This window comes from Myotis myotis, unplaced genomic scaffold, assembly GCF_014108235.1.
Source record: "Myotis myotis isolate mMyoMyo1 unplaced genomic scaffold, mMyoMyo1.p scaffold_m19_p_9, whole genome shotgun sequence".
In the NCBI taxonomy this organism is placed as follows: Eukaryota; Metazoa; Chordata; class Mammalia; order Chiroptera; family Vespertilionidae; genus Myotis; species Myotis myotis.
In genome coordinates, this window is record NW_023416401.1 from 5,370,238 (window position 1) to 5,392,797 (window position 22,560).

The following is a 22,560-nucleotide window of genomic DNA, read 5'->3' on the forward strand; positions in this document are numbered from 1 at the left end:
TAAATACAGACAAGTTGATTCTGATATTTATAGAAAAATGCAAAGAAACTGGAATGCCAAACCATTTTGAGTAAGAAAACTAAAATCAGAGGACTCACCCTACCTGATTTTGACTTACTAGAATCAAGACTGTCATGTTGGTGAAGGGACAGACACAAAGATCAATGGAACAGAATAGAGAATCCAAAAATAGATCCACACAGATATGGTCAATTGCTTCTTGATAATGAAAGCCAGTTTCTCACTGTTGGGAAAAGAAGTTAAATGAGCAAAGGAGGAATATTAAACCGAACCCTGTGCTAGCTATGAATCCGAGGTTATGCAGTCTGAACCCCCAAGTTCATGTACAGTGAGGTGGATATGAAAATATAGAGATATGTGTGAGTACACCAGGGGTCCTCAGACTTTTTAAACAGGGGGCCAGTTCACTGTCCCTCAGACCGTTGGAGGGCCGGACTATAGTTTAAAAAAAAACTATGAACAAGTTCCTATGCACACTGCACATATCTTATTTTGAAGTAAAAAAACAAAACGGGAACAAATACAATATTTGTATTAGCATGTGGCCCGCGGGCCGTAGTTTGAGGACCCCTGGTGTACACATTGGCAGTTTACATACATATATGTCTTAACTCTGCTGAGAGGCCTAAAAGCAGTGACACCCCTGTCGCAATAAACATCCCTTTATTAAAAGGAATCAACCTCTTTGAGGAAGTGATTGATCCCAAGGCTGAGGCAGGGAAAATAGAAAGTGGGTCTGGAACATCGTAAGGCGTCAGAAAGTAAGAAAGGGCTTAAAACAAAGATGGAGGCACAATGAAGGCTGCCAAAGCCAGCAAGAGAACTCCCTATGGCCAAAGCTGGAATAACTTGAGCAAAAAATAGTGATAAAATGGGCATAACCCAAAGGATAAAACATCTGTGATTCTGTGATGCTATACAGAAGGATTCCAATTCTAAGTGTAGAAGCGATGAGGGAAATAGAAAAACCACTGTTTCAAGCCGCCACCGTCAGTGCTGCAGGCAAAACCCATGGATCTACAACGAGTGGGCCAAGTCTGAGGAGAAACCGGACACAGGCACAGTCTCAAGTCTCCCCCGAAGTTTTTGTTACTTACAAAGGGAACAACAGTAACCTTATGGAGAAGAAGCCTGGGGGAGCCCGGCTGGTGTGGCTCAGTGGTTGGGCGTTGACCTATGAACCAGGAGATCTTGGTTCAATTCCTTGTCAGGGCATGTACCCCGGTTGTGGGCTCGATCCCCAACAGGAGGGGTACCGGAAGCAGACAATAGATATTTCTCTCTCATCACTGATGTTTCCATTTCTCTCCTCCTCTCCCTTCCTCTCTGAAATCAATAAATATGCATATATAAATATCAAAAAAATAAAATGGACTGACACTTTTAAAAAATATATATATATTTTATTGATTTTTTACAGAGAGGAAGAGAGAGGGATAGAGAGTCAGAAACATCGATGAGAGAGAAACGTCGATTAGCTGCCTCCTGCACACCCCCTACTGGGGATGTGCCTGCAACCAAGGTACATGCCCTTGACTGGAATCGAACCTGGGACACTTGAGTCCGCAGGCCGACGCTCTATCCACTGAGCCAAACCAGTTAGGGTTAGACTGACTCTTAAAAAAAAGGGCGGGGCCTGGCAGAGACCAGCGTGCCCAAAGGATCAAGGCCGGCTTCACCAGTAATAGCTGTATTGACATCACATATCCCTGATATAACTCATTGAGAGATCATCCTCCCCAACAACGCACGACCGCAATCTCGTCAAGAGAAACCATCAGACAAATCTAAACTGAGGAGAATTCTACAAGCTCAATGACCAGAACTCTTCAAAAGTGTCAAGATCACCCAACACAAGGAGGGACCAAGGAGCTGTCACACATCACAGAGGCCTCAAGAGACAGGAGAACTGAATGTAATGTGGGACCTGATTCAATCTTGGACTAGAACAAGGACAACAGAGAAGACACTGGTGAAATGCAAAGCAAGTCTACAGTTTAATTAATAGTATTGAGCCAATGTTAACGTTGTAGTTTTGATAGTTGCGTTACGGTTATGAGGGGAAGATGGGTTAAGGCTATATAAGAACTCACAGTACTATTTCTAGATACGTGTAAATCTAAAACTATCTCAAAATATACATGTAAAGAACAAAGCAAAAGTTTCCTTTCCAACATTTATTATTAAATTGGCGGCAAAGAAAATGGGATCATTTTGTCCATAGAAACATCATATGTGGTGGTTAGGTTTACAGGATATCCAGCAAAGTCTACTTAAGCGAAAATGTTGTGTTTTTTTAAAAAAAGTAGTTATAATGGTAATAATTAAACAACAATAATGATGATATAGAGTCAAAGTGTTTTTTATAAATGTTGTTATATAAAAGAAAGTACATTTAAACAGGAGACAGTGTTGCTATAGATGTAAAATTTCACGGAATCCTTAAGAATTACTACATCCAGCGTCCCAGTAGAGGCCGTCTAAGGCCTGGGGTAGGAGTATCTGTACTGAATTCCTAGAGTGGGCCAGGCACAGTGGTACGTGCTTTGCAGGCATCATCTTAACTCATCTTTCCTCTCCCCGGTGAGGGAGGTATGACTAGTCCTCTTTTACACGTTAAGGAACCCATGGGCCACCTTCACGTACCATTCTCCCCTGGGAGGCGGGACAATGACAGAACTTAACGTGTGTGGCTGCTGTGAGCATTAAAGGAGCCACTTAAAGAAAGACACCACTGGTGCAGAGTAAAACACAACGGATGTGAGCTTCCTAGTAGCCGCCGGCCAAGTCGACTCAGCTTTTGAAGCAATGGCAGCAGCAGCAGAGGGGCAGCCGCTACCTGCTGGACGCAGGCCCATGCGGAGTGTGTCCTCTGTTTTAAACGGCTGTTCACCCAGACACCAGCGGTTTGCCAACAGCCAGAAGCCTGCCTGCCCTCAGCCCCTGCCACCAAAGCGGCCCCACGGCAGTTCTGTGTCTCCGTTTCTGGAATCAGATCTGAATCTGAAAGGGCTCCTTCTTCGGACACCAGCCAACCCACACAGCCAGGCCCTGCCCCCGAGCCCACCCGCCCGGCCTGCACAGAGGGAGAGCGCTCTCACAGTCACCCGGAGACACAATGTGCCAATATTTTTGCTTGCATTCCGAAGTACAGCAAACTTCCTGCCCCGGTGCCGCCTACCCGGGCCCTCGGGAAGGTCACGGTGCCGGCTCGAAGCAGTCACAGGCGGCCCCCGAGTTGAACCCCGCGCGCTGAATGCGGCTTCTATCCCTTCTCCAGGCAGGTGCGCACGGCCGTTTCTTTCTGCAGAAGAACCCCCCCGGAACTGTCCAGAGGCAGTTTGGCCAAATACTAAACTAAATTACGGGACTGCTACATGAAGATCATGACCGATCCATCCTTTGAAAGTACACGTCGGCACTGAAGATCTGTTGTTCTAGTCAACCCTGCCGACGACCCGCTTTATGGCTTCCCATCATGCCCACCACCCTTTCCACCACAGCTGTGACAGTATCAGCAGAGAAGTCTCAATGTTTAGATTCTTCACCATAAAGTGAGAAACTAAGCGACTTACAACAAAATAAGTTTTTAGCAGCCTGAAAAGCCAAGAAGCTCAAAATAATAACTAAAAATAGAAACCAATGAATCTGCATTCAGTGCCAAACTTCCACTTCAGCTTTTCATTCACTATGTGATAACTCCGGGGTAGCTGGAGCTTTTAAAATATAAACTCTATTGCAAGAGATATTGGTGCCCTCCCATTTAAAAACGTGATTTACAGACGGAGCAATACCACAGAATATGGAAGTAAGCCTATGAAAGCCATTAGTAGAGAACTAAAAGCCATCCTGTTTTAATGGGTAAAAATAACAGACGGCTTTACGAGAAAGCTGGGCCGTGTATCTGAGAAGAGGCTGTGAAGTTTCCCAAAACTCAAGTTGGATGTGGATGAACACGTCCAGCGCTCGCAGCATATGGGACGCGGCCGTTTCAAGTCACCTGCACGCCTTCAGCTTTCGCCCTCTCCTCGGGGGCTTTGTTCATTGTGCAGATAAGAGGCCGAGGGGAAGAGAGATGCTTTCATGGAAAGATCCCAAACAAATGTTCTCAGAAAATGAAGATATTGTTCTCGAACAGAGAGCAACTGTTCAGGTTACCAGAGCAAGAGTCTCCAGCACACACTGACTTGTGTTTGGGGCTGGGACAGAGAACCCGCGGGTTCCTCGGCTCACAATAGCGCTAGGTTAGAAAGATGAAATCAATCACTGTCTGTCAGAAAGCAGACCCGCCCCCCAAATGGCCAAACATAATGACCAGACAGACAAGCGAAAAATGGAGTTTTTTTCTCTTAAACTTTTCATGTCATTTCATGTGGATGGAAATGCCAGCACTACTTTCAAGATCCAATACCTGGGAAACACAGACAAGCCATCCTTTAAAAGGAACCTGTGTAAAAACCAACTCAAAAGGCATCAAAGACACAAATGTAGGAGCTGAAACCAAATTCTTAGAAGAACATATAGGAGTAAATTCTTGTGACCTTGGATGGAGCAATGATTGCTTATATGTGACCCCAAAAGTACCAGTGACAAAGTAAAAACCAGAAAAACTGGAAATCCTAAACAGGTAAAGCGTGTGTTTCAAAGGACACCATCAGGAAAGTGAAAAGTTAACGCACAGAAGGGGAGAAATATTTGTAAAATGTGTATCTGATAGGGACCCTCCCAAGCCCGCTCTTCATCCCTCATCTTGCAGAAGCCATCACTGTGTGTACAGACTAAGGGATGCAGGTGGGAAGTCTACACACGGTCCTAAAAAGGGTGACTGATAGGATTTTTTAAAAAAAGTATATAGCTTTCATTCAGGATCTCTCTCTCACACACACACACACACACACACACACACACACACACACACAGGTCGCAGACCTAACACAGAGAGGTCTTCCTGAGCATCTTATAGGAATAGAAAAGAATTTATGCAAAAGTAGCCCAGGATGTACGTGTAAAATCATTCACCAGAAACGCTTAACAGCGCCTGCTCCCCAAATGGAGGTATCTAGTCCCCCAGAGCACCATTCACACATTCACATTGTTATTTGAAAAAAAAAAGAAGAGAAAAAGGAATGATATAAATAAAAAGTCTTGTGGAAATTATTGTATATGGTAACACTTAGAATTCATGAATTAATAATTTCTTGCCTTTGAATATAAACCAGAAATCTTCCAATGAAAGATGTCCAAGTCAAGCTGAATGACTGAAGCTAACGACTCCTAGTTTAAACTGCCCGAGTTCAACGTGCAAATATGGGTTAGTATGTCTTGAAATATTCTAATGCAAAATGAACCATCTTACTATAGCGTAACAAATTATTTCCACCTCCTACACGTAGTTTAAAATCCCTACAGTAAATTCCAAACATTTAATTAGCATGTGTAATAATCTTAGAATCAAATCACATGGATTCATTTTTCTAGGAAAAATCATGAGACCACAGTAGCATGATAGAAATTACTCTCACAAATCATCATTTCAGCAGCAAAACCATGTTATCCCAGGAAATGCCATGTTGAGGTAAAAAATGCATGTTGTTAATCAAGAGAATTGCTCTAAATGTTAACGGATGCTCTGCCACGAGGGGACCACAGCCTTCAGATTTACTCAAATAACAGATGGGGACATTGCTGTGCAGGAAAAAAAATCTCCAAAGTCGTAAATACAGGAGTGATTATTCCTTTCAAAATACGGAGGAGGTTGACTACCAACACACAGTAAGTGGCTACACCAAAATAGCCTCTCCAGTTCTCAGAGACTTCCTCAGAGTGTGTATTTTGTATGTAACACACACACACACACACACACACACACACACAAACACACACACGTGTGCACGCAATATAATTATTCAATGTTATGGAATCCAAGGTTACCTGCTGCAATAAAAAATTTATTTTGTGAACCAAAGCAACTGAGATGTTCACTTCCACATTATTGCATACAGTTACACCTTCACACTATCTCCATTTCACTTACAAACAGGACGTCCATATAACGCATTGCCCGAACCAGGACTCCTCGGAGCATGAGCGAGGGCACTGCTATTGATTCTGCAGGGACAAGAGGGGCCGATGGGGACTTTGCCCAGACGAAACTGGGATCCTCACAGAAGGACACACATTCCAAAAGGCTCCTCCATTTCCCAAATTCACACGCAGGTCAAGAGGGAACTGGGGTGGAGACCCGTGTCTGACTGGGACCCCAAAGAACAACAATTTCCAAAACAAAAAACGAGCAAACAAAAAACCAGGAGGGAGGCGATGCATATGGTCCCCGGGCTTCCGTCTTCCACTCGCCGCTACACCTGGGAGCTCATCAGATGACTCGTCTGAGGCTTCCGGAATGATGATCATTGCTTCCACCTCAAATTGCACTTCCTCAAATCCCCCTGCAATTCCTGTAATTGTCAGGTAAGGACACGTGGGAGTCAAATTTTCAAGACACACGGATGATGAAACTCAATGATGTGCAGAACGAAAACAGAAAAATCTCGCCCTGATGTGTCACCAAGCCATCTCCCAACGGGAATGGGGCCGCAGGGTCTCCTCGAGGGCCGGGTGCTGTGTGCATCATCCCAGCAGGCTTCACTGCACAGCCATCAAAGGCCCCGATTGTGCGGCTGCAGAGAGAGCACCAAGCCCCTGTGACTTCGCTGCATTTAAGACTCTATAAACTGTTCCTGCGACAAGCACACACAAACAGCAGCCACACTGCTCCCCTCGGCTCAGCGGCACCCGTCACCGCCTAATTGACATGCAGTAGGAAGCAGGGAGTGGGTTTCTGGCCGTTCATTTACATCTACTACACAAGTCATTCCTGCATGTTTGAAGCCACAGAATCTCTGAATATGCCCTACCGAATGGAAGTGTTCTTTCTGGTTGCCATGTCCTGTGGACGCCTCTAAGAAGAAGAAATCAGTTAACTTGGCTATCTCAGAACCGTCAACGAAACTCTCCATGTTCAAAATGTACTTTTGCATATTTTAAAAGCTGATTCAACAAAACGATTCATCGAGTACATTTTTAAGTCATAGTCCTACTGGTATTATCATATACCCTGCTCTCCATATTTTAAAAAATAGTTTCTTTGACTTTATAGAAAAGTAAACGTTTTAGAAGAGGAAATATAAACATATTAATGCAGCTTTTCCCTTTCTTATCGTATTACTATACAACTAGACTTGCTTTACAGAAAAGCAATCGATGATTACTAATACCTCTCAGGACTGGTATAGACTCAGTTCTCTTTCTTAAATCTCTCAAATCTACTGTAACAGTTGTAAAAAGTGACAGTTAGTAATAAAAGATACAGTATTTAATTTTAAATTTCTTGAGGACAGGGGCCTAATGCTTGTTGGCTCTTCCCACTTGCTTTACAGATGGCAGGCATGTTCCCCAACTGCTATTTTTATTTCCACAGACCAGGGGTGGGCAACGTCCGGCCCTTGGGCTGTGTAAGGCCCTCGAAACCATTTGGTCTGGCCCTGCCAAGGCATTAGGGGTGAGTTAATTAGATGTGTGGCCAAATCCAGCAGGCTACTTTTTAAGTTGATTATTTTGTACGGCCTGAGAATGATGTTATAAATATCCAGATGGCCCTTGGCAGGAAAAAGGTTCCCACCCCTGCCCTAGACTGTTCCTGGGACACTGATAAAAGGTCTGTGGATGATAAAGAGACCACATCATGTAGAAATGACGTTGTTGAAATTCATTCTATGTGGTGACGGAGTGGCTTTCCTTTCCCGATTCTACGCCATGCGTGTCACATAGACAACGCGGTTTGCATGGATCAGCTATGCTCTGAGAGGGCACTGGAGATCCTGCCTAAGATGAAAGTTAAGCCATTTCACACAGAGACAAGGATACAGATAATAAAGAATCACGACATTGTCTGTCTACAGGGGTTTATGTTGGGATCTCTCTTGCCCCATTTTCAAGGAGCTAGCTACCACTCATCAGATCACTGCTAAGTGAGTGTCGGGGAGACGGGTCTATGTCCACCTTCGTTTTCCAGCCTCTGTGGACATCTCTGCTCCCATCCGCGTAAACAAACGACACTTCTTCCAAAGAGAACAGGGCAAGAACAGCCGGCTCAGGGCAAGGGTGAGTCCAGAGATGAAGAATTTAGGCAGAGTGGGCTCCCGACCTGTGCCCCCAGGACTCAATTCTGTTGTTGACGCACAGAGGCAGCGTAGATCCGTGAAGACACGGTTTTTGGGGGGGGGGGGGAGACTGTCTTCTAAAATTAAACTTCATTTACTTACACAGGCATCGTCATGTTCACCATCACTGCTCTTGTGATGCTGCAAAACCGCCATCAAAGAAATAATGGTGACACGCACTCAAGCAGGTTGGTTTGTTTTTGATTTTCCTGATAAGTGCATCATCTTGAAGGGAGGAGAGGTTATTTTGGGTAATCACATATCTCTATGTAAAAAGTTTACAAAGTGAGACCCTGGTGGAGGTTGGGTAGGCAAAAGCGCAAGAACCTTTTAAGAGAAAGGGGACTAGAAAAAGCATGTCTCCTTATGCACACACACTGGCCAATGGGGAGAAGCGCTATTAACCACCTCCCTCTGTCAGTAACTGGAGCTGTAACAAGAATATCATTTACAGCAAGGTTAACCTTGTGTTTCTGTCTGAAGCACAGCCAGTCAGAAGATTTTATAAGGTATTCTAATTTTCTGAGTACTCAGCAATCCAAGTATCAATCAACTTATGACTGGTCTTCAATTCAAACTACAATGACTATTCTTAGCAATACTTTTTCTTCCCAGCCGGGTCAGAAAATTGGCTGAAATCCTACTGCAAAATCTAAAGGCACCTTTTAAATGATTAAACACGAGTCAGCGATTTGGGAGTCTGAAAAAGCTAAATGCCGTTTAAGTGATTAATTCCACCCCTATGCCAACAGTTACTTAAAATTATTTAAAAGTCTATAATAAGCTACTAAAAAAAATATGGCCTCGGGGTTGCCATATTTGTAACCACAAACTATTAACCTTGACTTTTTACCATATTAGAACAGGCTCTATTCCCTCCCTGATCAAAGTTATCCACTCCCGTGGCTTGTTTTATGACCATTACTTTGAAACCTTCCCATACTATTTCTCTAGTCCTGAATGCTCTTGAGACACAAGCCCAGATTCCCAACTTCTTCTGAACTGAATTTCCCTGAAATAGTTCAGGTTCAACATCACAGATGAACATGCTGCCTTCCCACACCTCCACCACCACCACCACCATTGGAGTCATGGGGAGACTCCATATGGAAAGGCGACAGATCTCAACCCTCTTGAGAGTTAGGTGCAGCCATGGGATTGACTGCTAACAAGGAAATGTTAGAAGGATGTTGGGTGCATCACTTCTGGGCACAAGCCGGAAGGAGCCAGTGTGTGATCTGCCATGTTCTCTCTCCTGCCTCAACACGTGTGGCAGCCTAAACCGAGCCTACAGGCCTGGGTCCTGCAGTGAGGACAGTGGCCTGGAGCAGGACCGCCCCCCCCCGGCCCCCCAGCCAACTCGTGATAAACACGTAGGAGCACCAGGCACACATGCGCCTCCGCTGCTGAAAGTACTGACACTGTGGAGGTGTCACCACAGCCTCCCCGGCAAATGCACCGCCACTACCTGGGCTCTTACCTCCAGCGGCATCAGCACTGGAGCCAGTAACCCCCGAACTACGGGCCGCTGCCCTCTTTCTCATGCCCCACACTCAAGCATGAGTCCTGGGAAGCTCACCTTCAAAATACTTCCCATTCCCCCTCCTCCATATTCCCACTTATCTAGTTTGGCCTAGAGGCCACCTTTCTTCTGGATTATAACCCTACAGTTTCCAAACAGTTGTCGTTCTATAATCCCAAATTTTCCCCGCTGGAAATGATCATCCAAAATGACACCAGAACGATCCTTCTAGAGCTGCGGTTCTCAACCTGTGGGATGCGACCCCTTTGGGGGTCAAACGACCCAATTCCAGAGAATTTAAAATGTGTGTGTACTATTCATGGAGCAAATCCCATGGCCACACCTAACTTTCACAGGGGTCGCCTAAGACCATCGGAAAACACATATATAATTACATATTGTTTTTGTGATTAATCATTAAGCTTTAATTATGTTCAATTTGTAACAATGAAAATACATCCCGCATATCAGATATTTACATGACGATTCATAACAGTGGCAACATTACAGTTATGAAGTAGCCACGGAAATAATTTTATGGTTGGGGGTCACCACAACATGAGGAACTGTATGAAAGGGCCGTGGCATCAGGAAGGTTGAGAACCACTGTTCTAGAGACTAACTCTGATTGGGCCTCTCCCATATTTAAAGCCTTCAACATCCCCTCGGGGTTCGCATCCGTGAGCATTTGAGGAGCGTTGGTCACAGGCCCTGTGCTAGGCCTTCCAGCGGCCGAGACGAGTCATTTGTCCGCACGCTGGTCTTCGTTGTGTGATGTGGCCACGGAGCTATCTGCAGACTCTGCTGCTCAAAAGTAGTATTTTGTAAAATGTTAAAGTCTGTGAAATAATTGATTCTTAAAATAAAAACTGGAGTGGACTCAAGTTTCCCTATGAAAATGTGGTCTCTCACTCAAATTCTAAGAGGAGAGAGAGAGAGAGAGAGAGAGAGAGAGAGAGAGAGAGAGAGAGAGAGAGGTGATGTAGCATTAGCTGAGAGGACGTGCACAAGGTCCGAAGAGTGTACGCTGAGCCTCTTGGGAGACTGGTACTGACCGAGTAGCTTACCTGTTATCAGAACACACATCATTGCGCCTCATCATGCACTCATTTTCACATTGGAGTTCATCAAAATCTGGGGCACCAGTGGGCCGTGTTAAGGCACCATCTGTCATTTGTGTCCCGAAGTGGGGGTGGGGGAGGAAAGCCACCAGTTTGGCCACGGGATGAAGGTCAGACTTCAGCACGTTGCAGCTCTTCGGGATCTGCTCCCAGCGTGCCTTTGGCCTCCTCTCCTTCCGCCCCTCGGGGCCTCTGCTCCGTACCTTCCCATCAAGAGCAGCATCTCCGCCTTCCCAACCCTCCCCAGCCCCTCGCTCCTCAAGAACAAGCTCGGTCGTGGGACCTGCTCACGAGCCCTGGGTGGTATCCGCTGGCCTTCGAATAAAGCTCTCCCCTGCCTACTACTCAGTCATCGTCGTCTAAAATCTGCCTACGCAGTGGGCCCCTGGCATCTATTCAACTGTAGGCCAGCAAAATGTGTGTCTGTTTACATGTATCTGTGTGCTTCTGAGCATGTGTGTCTCTGTATGTGCAGTACTTTCCTATGGCTGCCATAGTAAGTTTCCATAAACTGAGTGGCTTAAACTAACAGGAACTGGCTCTCTCACACCCGGCGCTGGAGGCCCAAAGACCAAACTCAAGCTGCCAGCAGGGCTGCGCTCCCTTGAAAGACCCAGGGGAGACCCTGCCTGCCTCTCCCAGCTTCTGGTGGTTCAGGGAGACCTTAGCCTCGGGCTGGATCCCTCCAATCTCGGCCTCCTCTCTGTCTCAAATCTCCCCCTGCCTTTTTCCGCCTTTTTCCTCTTCGAAGGACACTTGTCATTGGATTTAGAGCCCACTTAGAGCCATCTGTGGGGGAGGGGGAGGGACTCCCCAAGCAGGGAACTTATATGCACATATGCAAAACCCAGGGACACAGACAATGGTGTGGGAGGCCTGGAAGGGGCGGGGGTGGGGGGGAGGGGGTCAGTGGCGAGAAAGCAAAGGGGACATCGGTAACACTTCCAACAATACAGATAAATAGAAAAGACGGTTCATGACATCTCCAAGACCCCTTTTCCAGAAAGGTGACAACCTTCCAGCCATTTGGACACAGGCATACTTTTTTGGGAGCCACTATTCGACCACGACACTGCGGATGTGTGTGTACTAAAGAGCCCCTACGTCAGGCCCCATGGAACACCCATGTGTTGCTCAGGGACAGTCTGGAAGCTGTGCTGGATGCTGGGAACATGATGATGAACACGGAAGACACAGTCCCTGCTCTCAAAGTCGGAGTCTCCTGGGGGTACAGGCATCAAGCTGCTCTCTAAAGGGGGAAAGGGAGCAGGAGGAGAAATCATAGCACAGGCGTCCGGACAGGGAACCTCCCCTTCTCTTTTGTTGAATTTAAACGTAGCCTGACATCTTCTCAACCAGAGACGAGTAGTTCAGAGAACAGCCCTTCATGTTCAGTTTCGATGGTCTCCCCCCTGCTCTGAGGCGTCCACGGACAGTCCTTGCTTCCCACGTGTGCTCTGCACGTTAAATGATCCGCCCCAGAGGCACTCTGAGGAAGGATCACCGTTCCTGTAATTCAGGATGCCATTGCTTGTAACACAATCGTTATTTTACCGCGACCAAGAAAAATAAGTCCAGCTGATTCAACTAGGGCATGGCATTCGTTATGATGTGTCCCAGTTCCAGAGAATTTAAAATGTGCACCTTAGAATCAGTGAAACATGTTCATTTCCATTTTAAAATATATTCTCATTTTTTTTGTATTTTTCCCTTTATTGATTAAGATATTACAAATGTGTCCTTATCTCCCCAATGTCCCCTCATCCCCCGAATCCTGCCCTCACCCTCATCCCCTGTTGTCCACATCCATCACTAAATATATTCTCAAGACACATCAGATGTGCCCTAGCTGGTTTACTCAGTGGTTAGAGCGTCAGCACAAGGAACAAAGGGTCATGGGTTTGATTCTGGTCAAGGGCACAGATCTCGATTGCAGGCTCGACCCCCTGCCCCGGTAGGAGCACGTGTTGGGGGCAACCAATCGATGTGCCTCTTTCACGTCAATGTTTCTCTCTCTGTCTCTCCCTCACCCTTCCACTCTCTCTAAAAATCTTTGGGGAAATATCCTTGTGTGATATTTCAACAGCTTGTGACTAAACGGTGCAACCAAACCCCAGCAACATTTTACCGCTGAGCTGGCTTCCCCCAGCCTCAGAATAATTCCCACTTCCCATGAGGTCAGTGTAGCTACACAGAATTCAGTAAGTCCTAAATATGACATGTATAGGGGCCTCTTCTGGGCTTGAGATCATCTGAGGAGTCAGAGATGGGGAAGAGCTAGGAAACTCTGAGCTGCAGCAGGAGGGGCGGCTGCTGGATGGTCACTGCTCTCCTTGCCCAGGACTAGCTGGCAGGTCCGAGGGCGAAGAATGGACTGTGCCCCTGTGGACGGGGTGGGCCTGCAGTACTTGAGAGATAAGCGGGGGATCCGAGACCCCGGGGCGGAGCATTCAGACGAGCTTCTGATCCATCCGGGGGACACCTGGACCCTGTGCAGGGCCCACGGCAAGAGGAGGGAGCGAGCCGGCTCCCAGGGGCTGAGAAGGACAGATCTAAGGAGAAGTGACACAACTTTTCCACACGCCCGACTCCAACCTAATACAGTTCCTCATCCAATGCAGGGTTGCGACCCGGTTGTAGTTCGACACGAACTTCATGGAGTAAAGAAATGTCCCAGAGAAGAGTGGACACTGTGCGTTCTCTCCTCTCCCCATTTCACCTCTATTAAGCACAGTCTGGGCTTTGACATGGAGACCGGAGGCCCACGTTGCCCGATGTTTTTACTAAAAAGATTTAACGTTGGTCCTTGCATGCGGAATTAAGAGGAACCAGGAAGACAATGTCACCAAAGACTTTCGGGGTGGTAAGAAAAAGGTAAGAGACATTTACTCTAGGTCTTTAAAAACGACCTACTGGTGTCATTAAGGAATTTTTAAAGCAATGGACACATGCATGTTATGAATAGTATGTTAAAGTGTGCCCGTCATCCAAAAAATAACAGGGAAATGCACTTTCAGTTAAACGAGTCCAAAGTTAAGTGCAACTTGCAACTGCTTCCTGAATTCTGAAAGGCTGTCTTACACACACACACACACACACACACACACACACACACACACACACACACGGCAGCTCAGAGAAGTACCATTTTAAAACAAATTCTTCCCTGGAGAGAACTTATTGCCAAAGCATCTGGACTGTGCTTCCAGGAGGCATTTCACAAGTTACTATCATTTCCCAGGCTCAACAGGGAGGCACTGGCTTTCAAGTGAATTAAAATTTCTCCAGAAGAACACATCTCAGGCCTCCTATAGCCATTGGGGGTGAGGTGGGAAGTAAATCGAGGTTGGAGACTACCCAGTCACCACTCTGGGGAATAAAGAATTGGTTTCAAATTTAATTAGCCATTTGTGTTCTTTGATCATAGCCCAAGGCAGGTGTGGCTGAAGGGTGTTACGAAGCAAAATAAATTTGACAAAAATAGTTCAATCCAGTAGTCGAGCACTCTTTTGAATAAGTGGGCTGGCACAACAACAGTCTGGAAGAAAATAAAATTCTTATCCATCATATGCAAACATTAATTCCAGGTGGATTAAAGGCTTAAATTAAAAAATTCAAAAACCTTCCTAGAATATCTAAGAGAATACATGGACAACCTAGGGGTCAGGGAGATATTTCTTAGCCAAGAGTGAAAACACAGGGAAAAGAGGCTTGTCTGTCCATGTCAAAATGGAAAACTCTGAAATGGATAAATATAATATAAATAAAGCCAACAGATAAGATAAATATAAATAAGGAAAAATATCTCTATAATATATAAATAGCATCTAGAAATTGGCAAGAATAAGTATAATAGAAAAACCAGCAAAAAAAGTATAAGTTTGCAGAAGAGCAGTCTAAATACTAAACAAACACAAAAAAGGCACAAAATCACTAATAGCCAGGAAAATGCAAATTAACATAGCAATTTTTTCTTTTTAACTTTAGAATACCCAATGTTGACACGGATTTGGAGAGACAGTATTCTCCTACATCAGTGGTCGGCAAACCGTGGCTCACGAGCCACATGCAGCTCTTTGGCCCCTTGAGTGTGGCTCTTCCACAAAATACCGGCTCTTCCACAAAATACTGACTTCTGCACATGGGCCACGAAGTTTTAATCGCACTGTACGTGCACGCCCACACGTGGTATTTTGTGGAAGAGCCACACTGAAGGGGCCAAAGAGCCGCATGTGGCTCGCAAGCTGCGGTTTGCCGACCACGGTCCTACATCAATGATGGGAGTGAGAACAGTTATAGACTTTTTAGATAGCATTTGGTCATCTATTAAGTCAATTCCTCTTCTGTGAATTGGGTTTTGATACTGGGATAGAAGACATACTTTTCCTATTTTTCCTAAAAAGATTTATTCTTAGTCTTTGCATGTGAGGTGAAGAGAATCAGGAAGACAATGCTAGCAAAGATTTTTTTTGTGGGGAGAAATAAAAGGTATGTGATAGAAACCACAGACTTCTTTGAAAGAATGAACAAATTAATGACATTATGTACACGGAGGCTTGGTGAAGTCTAATTCACAGGGACCAACAACTAGAAACAAATTGAACACAGGTCAACAGAAAAGCATTTCCGCAGCATGGTATATTGTGCAGTCGTTAAAAAGAATTTGTTTTATACCAGAACATTCAGAGGATTTCTATGGGTAATATAAGCAAGAGGCCAAAGAGTATGTGTAATATAAAAGCATCCTATATAATACTAGAGGCACGGTGCATGGATTCGTGCACTGGTGGGGTCCCTCAACCTGGCCTGCACCCTCCTGCAATCTGGGACCCCTTGGGGGATGTTGGAGAGCTGGTTTTAGTCCAATCCCTGCAGGCCAGGCCAAGGGACTCCACCAGTGCATGAATCCATGCACCAGGCCTCTAGTACATTTATAAGATCTTTGGTTAATCTCTTCCCGCCCTCCCCCTTCCTCCTTCCCTCTGAGATTAGTCTGTTCCATGTTTCCATGCTTGTGCATTGAGTGTCTGCCCCCTGGTGGTCAGTGTGCATCATAGCTACTGGTTGAGCAGTCGACTGGTCACTTAGGCTTTTATATATATTGAAAAGGGTAATACGCAAATCAATTGAACAGGAGAACGACTGGTTGCTATGACATGCACCAACCACCAGGGGGCAGGCACTCAATGAAGGAGCTGCCCCCAGCCCACAGGCCCCAGGCCAGCCAAAGCACGTCCAGCAGGCCCCCCCCCCCCCCCCATTGCCCTGCTGGTCGCCCTGCAAAGGAAGGCAACCAGTGGTGGTGGTGGCAGGGCTGGTGAGTGGGCAGTGCCAGGCCGGCCAATGCGGGTGCCAGTGGGGGCTCCCCTGATCACCCTTCCAGTTGCCGCACAGATCGGCCCTGGCCTAGGGACCCTACCATGCGAATTGTGTGCACCGGGCCTCTAGTATGTAATACAATCCCATTTTCATAAAGCAATGACAGAATTATGTTTCAGTATATGTCTTTGTATGTACATCTAATGCTGATGTAGGGTTATATTGAGAAAATATGAAGGCTATACACTGGATTATCAAAGTGGGTCATGTAGGCAGCCAGGGTTGGGTTGGAAAAATGAGGGTTGATGTGAAGAGAAAGTAAAAAGAAAAGCAATAGCTAAAATGCCTTGTTTATGGAAAATTATGAGAGAGAGAGAGAGAGAGAGAGAGAGAAGAGGACACACAAAAGGATAGTCACCAAAATATCTCAGTGTTGAAACTTCAAATTATCTTTAGTTTTTAAATATTTTTATGTTTTCAAATTCTTCATAATGAATTATTAGCATAATAAATACATGACATAATATTAACTTAATAGTCATTATGTTAATAATCGGGGGCAAATAAAGTTTTGTTTCATTGTGACAATTTAAAAAACTGGATAGACTATAAATGATATTTTTACTTAGTTCATTTATTTTCCTCCTCTCTGGTCTCCACTTATTAGCATGAAACTCCTATTGTATCTATCCACAGTGTTCAATTGTATACAATCTACTCAGACTAATATCTTCCTAATTGAGCCAAGAAAAATAAAAAGAGCCCTGCCTAGTGTTTCTAAGTGTTTAGAGGTCAGCCCTCCCACAGAAGGGTCTCAGGTTCGATTCCTGGTCAAGGGCATGTACCTGGGTTGCAGGTTTGATCCCTGGCCTTGATCTGGGAGCGTTTGGAGGAAACCAATCGATGTCTCTCTCTCTCTCTCTCTTTCCTTCCTTCCCTCCCTTCCACTCTCTAAAAAAAAAAAAATCAAAGGAAAAAATATCCTCGGATGAGGATAACGAGAGAGAGAGAGAGAGAGAGAGAGAGAGAGAGAGAGAGAGAGAGAGAGAAGACTGGGGGAAGGGCTTCTTTGCCACTAAAAGATAATCTTAAAGCATCTAGTACTTTACTATTGGCAACTGTCACCTCAACCCTCTGATAAATACTATTTAAAGTCCTCAGGTGCCAAGTTGGTAAAGGAATACGTGTTTTATTCCCCGTCAATCACAGCCCATACACAGAAAGAAAGTTAAACTAGACTTCTCTTCTCTCTGGGTTTCTTCCTCATAGCCATGACATTGAAGTTGACATTTACAGAGCTATTCGACAGAAGAAATGAAATGATGTTCAAACTATCATGTTTGCTTCTCTCCAGTCTGAAAGCTACCTGTGAGTCTCTATCAGTATTCTCTCACCCATATGCTAAGCTTCAACAGGCTCTCAAGTGGCTGCAGTCCATCTCTTCCAAGAGAACAGGAATTCGTGCACAAAACTCAAATGGCACAGCATGTAGCACTTAAGAGTTCGTTATGGGTTACATGTAAAAAAAATTAAAATTTTTTTATAGCCCAGGCTGGAGTGGTTAAGTGGATAGAGTCCATGTACCGAAGGGTTGCAGGTTCGATCCCTGGCCCTGGTCAGGGGCAAGTGTGGGAAGCACCCAATTGATGTGTCTCTCTCATATCTAGTCTCTCTTTCTCCCCTCTCCCTTCCCATATCCCTCCCTCTCTCCTCACTCTCTTCCACTCTCTCTAAAAATCAATGGAAAAATATCCTTGGGTGAGGATTACAAAAAAGTTTTTTATAAACTTGTCAATTTACTTTTATTCTTTAAAACCAAAAAGTGATGACCCTGGTTTATCAGCTTAGTTTCACGCGATGCACAGGAATTGATCAGCAACGACGTGTCTGTGGAGACCTCCCCATGACTTGAACTCAAATACTTTATAGTTGTGAATACTCAACACAGTTTACCAAGACTGGCATGAGGTTATTTTGTTTTCTACAGTGGAAGGGGAATCCTTCTTTCAGAGGACTGGCCACCACTTCCATCCCATATCAGTTTGGAAGAGAAAATAGATTAATCACAATCATTCAATTTCAGACACAGAGGTAATACCTAGGTATGAATAGCAACTGAAGAATAACAGAATGGAAGTTTAAAAAACCTGGAGATCCTGTATTACTATCCTGCATAAAACCATGAAGAAGGACACTAGGATTTCATTTTTATTGAAAAACAACTCAAACATTGAACCAAGGGCTCAGAAAATTCACAAAAAATATAACAACATTACTGATGCTATTCTACTGGTAATCAAAGAAATACAAACTGGAATAAGTGTCAATTGTTAAAATGTCTAAATTAGCAAAGACTATCTAACACCTATGATATCGAATGATATACTAAGTAATGGGCTTTAGTCATTCACTGGTAATGGTACACACTTTCCTGGGTACAAGTGAGCAATACATATCAACATATCGAAAAATAATAAATGTTGAATAATATCTCCATTTCCAGGAACCCCAAATAATGAAATGATGTGAAATTGACAAATTTAGCTACAAAGACATCCTCAAAAACATGACACTCCAAACAACCAAATGTCTAACAACTGGAAAATCATCGGGCAAACAAAGGTTTATTGGTAATAAAAGAATTCTACTCACTCATGACAGTTTTATTTTCAAAGAATACTAATAAGGAAGGAAGATGCTGATGATGTCATGTGAAATTTAAAAACAGTGTTATGTATAGTTTGGTGCCACTTTTAGGCATAGTCTCCATTTACATGCCATGCATGCACAACAGGGCAATGTTAATAACGGTTATATAACAAGCCATATAAAAGCACGCCCGCCAATAAAGAATGCGAGGAGTGCCTTACAACAATAATTCCTACAAGTGCACACCTCTTCCTGGCTTCCTGGTAAAGCACTTCCACCTCTGGGAAAGGGCCTCTTCAGGAGAGCCACTCCAGCTGCTCGCTCATGCTCGGGGACGAAGAGAGGAAAGGAGGTTGGGGCAAGAAGTTCATACTCTCTGTTCTGCTAAGCGAAACAAGCCAGTCAGAGAAAGATAAGTACCACATGATCTCACTCATACGTGGAATCTAATGAACAACATAAACTGAGGAACAAAATAGATCCGGAGACATAGAAGCAAGGAACAGACTGTCGAACCTCAGAGGGAAGGCAGGGGAGGGTGGGTGGGAAGAGATGAACCAATGAAGTTGTCTGCATAGATGCGTAACCGGTGGACACAGACAATGGGATGGTGAAGGCCTGGGGGGCGGGGGGGGGGGGGCGGGCGGTGAGGGGAGCTGGAAGGGGTTAATGGCAGGGGAAAGGGGCATATGTAATACTTTCAACAATAAAGATTAAAATAAAAAGAAGTTCACACTCTCACAGCTGAGGAAGAACATGAGCAAAGACATGCCGAGGAATCGGGCCGATACGACTATAAGCAAAAAGGTGAGTGGCAGAGGCCGTTAGGTGGCTCTGAATATCCAATGCTCTCTCCTCCCGCAGCAAGAGTGCCTGGGCAGAGCGCCCAGATAAGAGACTTCAGATCCTTGCCTTCCTGCCCATAAGGGGTGTGTAATTCCTGCCCAATGAGATGTGCGTGACGTGCAGTGCAGAACTGGTGGCGAGACGCATCCCTTTGCCTTTCCTGCTGCCTGGGATGCAGACGTGAAGGCTGGAGCCCCAGCAGCCACTCAGGACCAGGAGGAGAAACCTAACTGCCGAGGATGACAGAGCAGAAACGCATGAGCAATCTGTCCTCGAGTCTGTGGCTCTGCAGGCCAGTCCTGGGCGCTGCCCCTTCAGACTTCCTTCATGTGGAGAAGGAAGAAGGCCCTGTGTGGTAAGCATAAGCCACTTTTTTTGGGGGGGGGAGGGGGTCCTGAAGGAACCTTGGCTGATGCACCTGGCCACAATGAGCTTGTGAACATTTCTCCTCTCAGCGGCTCCCTTCCTCCTAACGGACCAAAAGATGGGACATAAATAAAAGGGGGAAAATAACAGCGGAAAATCTGCATAGAGCTCGATGCTACTTATTTTAAATAGAGAACCTGAACCTTTGAGAGCTCTCTCTCGTGACGCGTCACTCATTAAATTGTTTTTAACCTGGGTCTGGCGCTTGACTGGTTTTGTGGGTCAGTGGTCCAAGGTAGAAATGGACCTTGCGTTATTGTAAATGCCAGACTGAAGTGGGAGATCCTGGCAGGTCAGCTGCCGAGGTCCAGGAGTGACAACGGAAGAGATGTGGGTTCCTGGACACCAACCACCCCCCGCCCAGCGCTGCGGAAGGAAGAGAGAAGGAACTTGGAGGAACCCTCAGCCAGGAACAGCCCTGCACACATGGGGGCCTGGGCCAGGCCAGGGGGCTTCCTCGGCATTTCATTAACCTGTTTTTTGTTGCTGTTGTTTTTTTTAATGGATGACAGGGCCTGTTCTAACCAGTGCTTCCTAATTACCCACAAGTAACAGATTATGTTTAAAAATAGAAAAGTAAACATTTACCCTTTTCTGGTTCCTTTTGATATTTGGACCTAGTTCCCCTCCAGAAGGAAAAGACGGCCCACGTGAACTAATTACCAAGAGCAAATCTTCATGCCTGCCACCGCCAGCCTGGCATTGAGAAAACCGTCATCGTAAAAAAATCTGCACATTTTCCTGTGCTGAGTGGATTCCCAGGGATGCATGCCTAAGCACGGCTCACAGACCACTGCATTCCCTCCTCGGCCATAACCAGGCTTCGTCGTAACTCACTGCAGATGTTCAAAATTAACCCGAATAACACATCTCCGTAACTGTAAGACTTCACGTGGCATCTTAAATGCCATAAACAGGTAATAATTAAACAACCATTATGCCGCCAAAGCCCACATGTATTTAAACACTTCAAACCAGGTTTAAGAGTGAGCAGCGTCAATCAGAGGGCCTGGCCCCGTAATTAACTAATTCACCCACAGGACCGGAAAGGGGCGCCGGACCCCGCTTTGTCCTCCTTTCACTGTGCGTGACGCTCTTGCAACGGCAGACGAGGAAGCACAGTGTCTGGGAGTGAGACACTGAGGTTTCAAGTCCATCCTGGGCTATTCTAGGAAGATGACAAATGTACCAAATTAGCCGTTGTAGTGTCGTAACGCTATTTAAACCAAGTGGCTTGCTTTGCTTATAAGGAAAATCCTTGGTGCCCTGAGAAGATGAGACAAGGATAGCTCAGTGGTTAGCTGAGCAGCCAATCAGGCCCTTTTGTTATTGTAGTAAGAGTTGATGAGTTCCAAAGATTTATGGCATGCTAGGCCATATAAGGTTAAACATTCAATGACATAGCTATGTGTCATGTGTAAAAGCGGCATCTTATTTTAAAATTGAAAGAACTAGCAAGGAAGCAAAAAAATCCAAAAGTAAATTGTAGTTTCTAGAAATAATTTATTTAAAGCATTGATAACTAATGACCCTCAGAATCATTATTTCAGCATGATGGCCCATCTTCCCTACTCTGTTTTTCCTACTGCTAATTCTAGGGCCCACTGTCTTAGTTCCAATGTATATGTGTGATTGTATAATGACGATCTCAACTGAAACAGAAGTGAAATTCAACCTCAGACTTGTGGAGGTCACAGATAGCTTCAGTAATATATTTTGGGCCTTAAAATTTTTAATACTGAAATTTGCTCGCTCATTTATCTATTACATGCTTATCAAGTGCCTTCTACATACAAAGATATTTTAGCAGCTATTTTATGTGTTGTCAAGTATGACAAACGAATACATAACCCAGCAATGAAAGTTATTTTCAGGCTGCATATAATAGTGGTGCTCTTATGGTCGACAGCCCTGCTAAGGACAAGGACTTTATGAGTTTTCCTAGAGCTGCAGCTCAGTAAGTGAAAAGACAGATAGCTCAGGAATCTCAAACCGAAATAAAAGAGTTTACAAGCTGGTCTACTAGAGCTTGCTATTTCACTAAGGCAGCCAAACCCACAAAAGAGACCAACATCCTCTCTCTTAAACTATGATGCGGTCCATCACAATGGTCGGGCCAGCTTTCCTCTTACAGGCGACCTGGGCATCTCAAGATTTTCATTGGCCACGTAGCTACTCATTGAAGACTTCCAAAGCAGCCACCTTACTGGAAAAGCAAAAGGCGCTATGTCCAACTCTTGTCCGGTGGGCCTAAACGTTTATCACCATCCACTGTCCTCTCCAGGGCCCTCTTCTGCTCCTTTTTCATAATTTTTAGGCACGGACCATGGAATAGGTGATAGGTAACTAGAGGAGAGTCAAAGTATAGAAAAGAATGGTCAAGAAACCTGAATAAGTGTAACATGAGAGCAGGCACTCTTCTCCTCCCGGCAGTTAC

General features: G+C 45.0%; 1 protein-coding gene and 1 long non-coding RNA gene across 4 annotated transcripts in view; both read right to left on the bottom strand.

The window, feature by feature from the left end:
- Nucleotides 1–22,560, bottom strand: part of GAREM1 (GRB2 associated regulator of MAPK1 subtype 1) — a 151,920-nt gene that overhangs the window by 122,953 nt on the left and 6,407 nt on the right. The gene's annotated exons all lie outside the window — the stretch shown is intronic.
- LOC118663574 lies at nucleotides 5,949–10,209 on the bottom strand. The gene is made up of 2 exons (XR_004970083.1): nucleotides 8,343–10,209; nucleotides 5,949–6,698 (listed from the first exon to the last, which is right to left on the bottom strand). It is a non-coding gene; the product is annotated as an uncharacterized LOC118663574 (long non-coding RNA).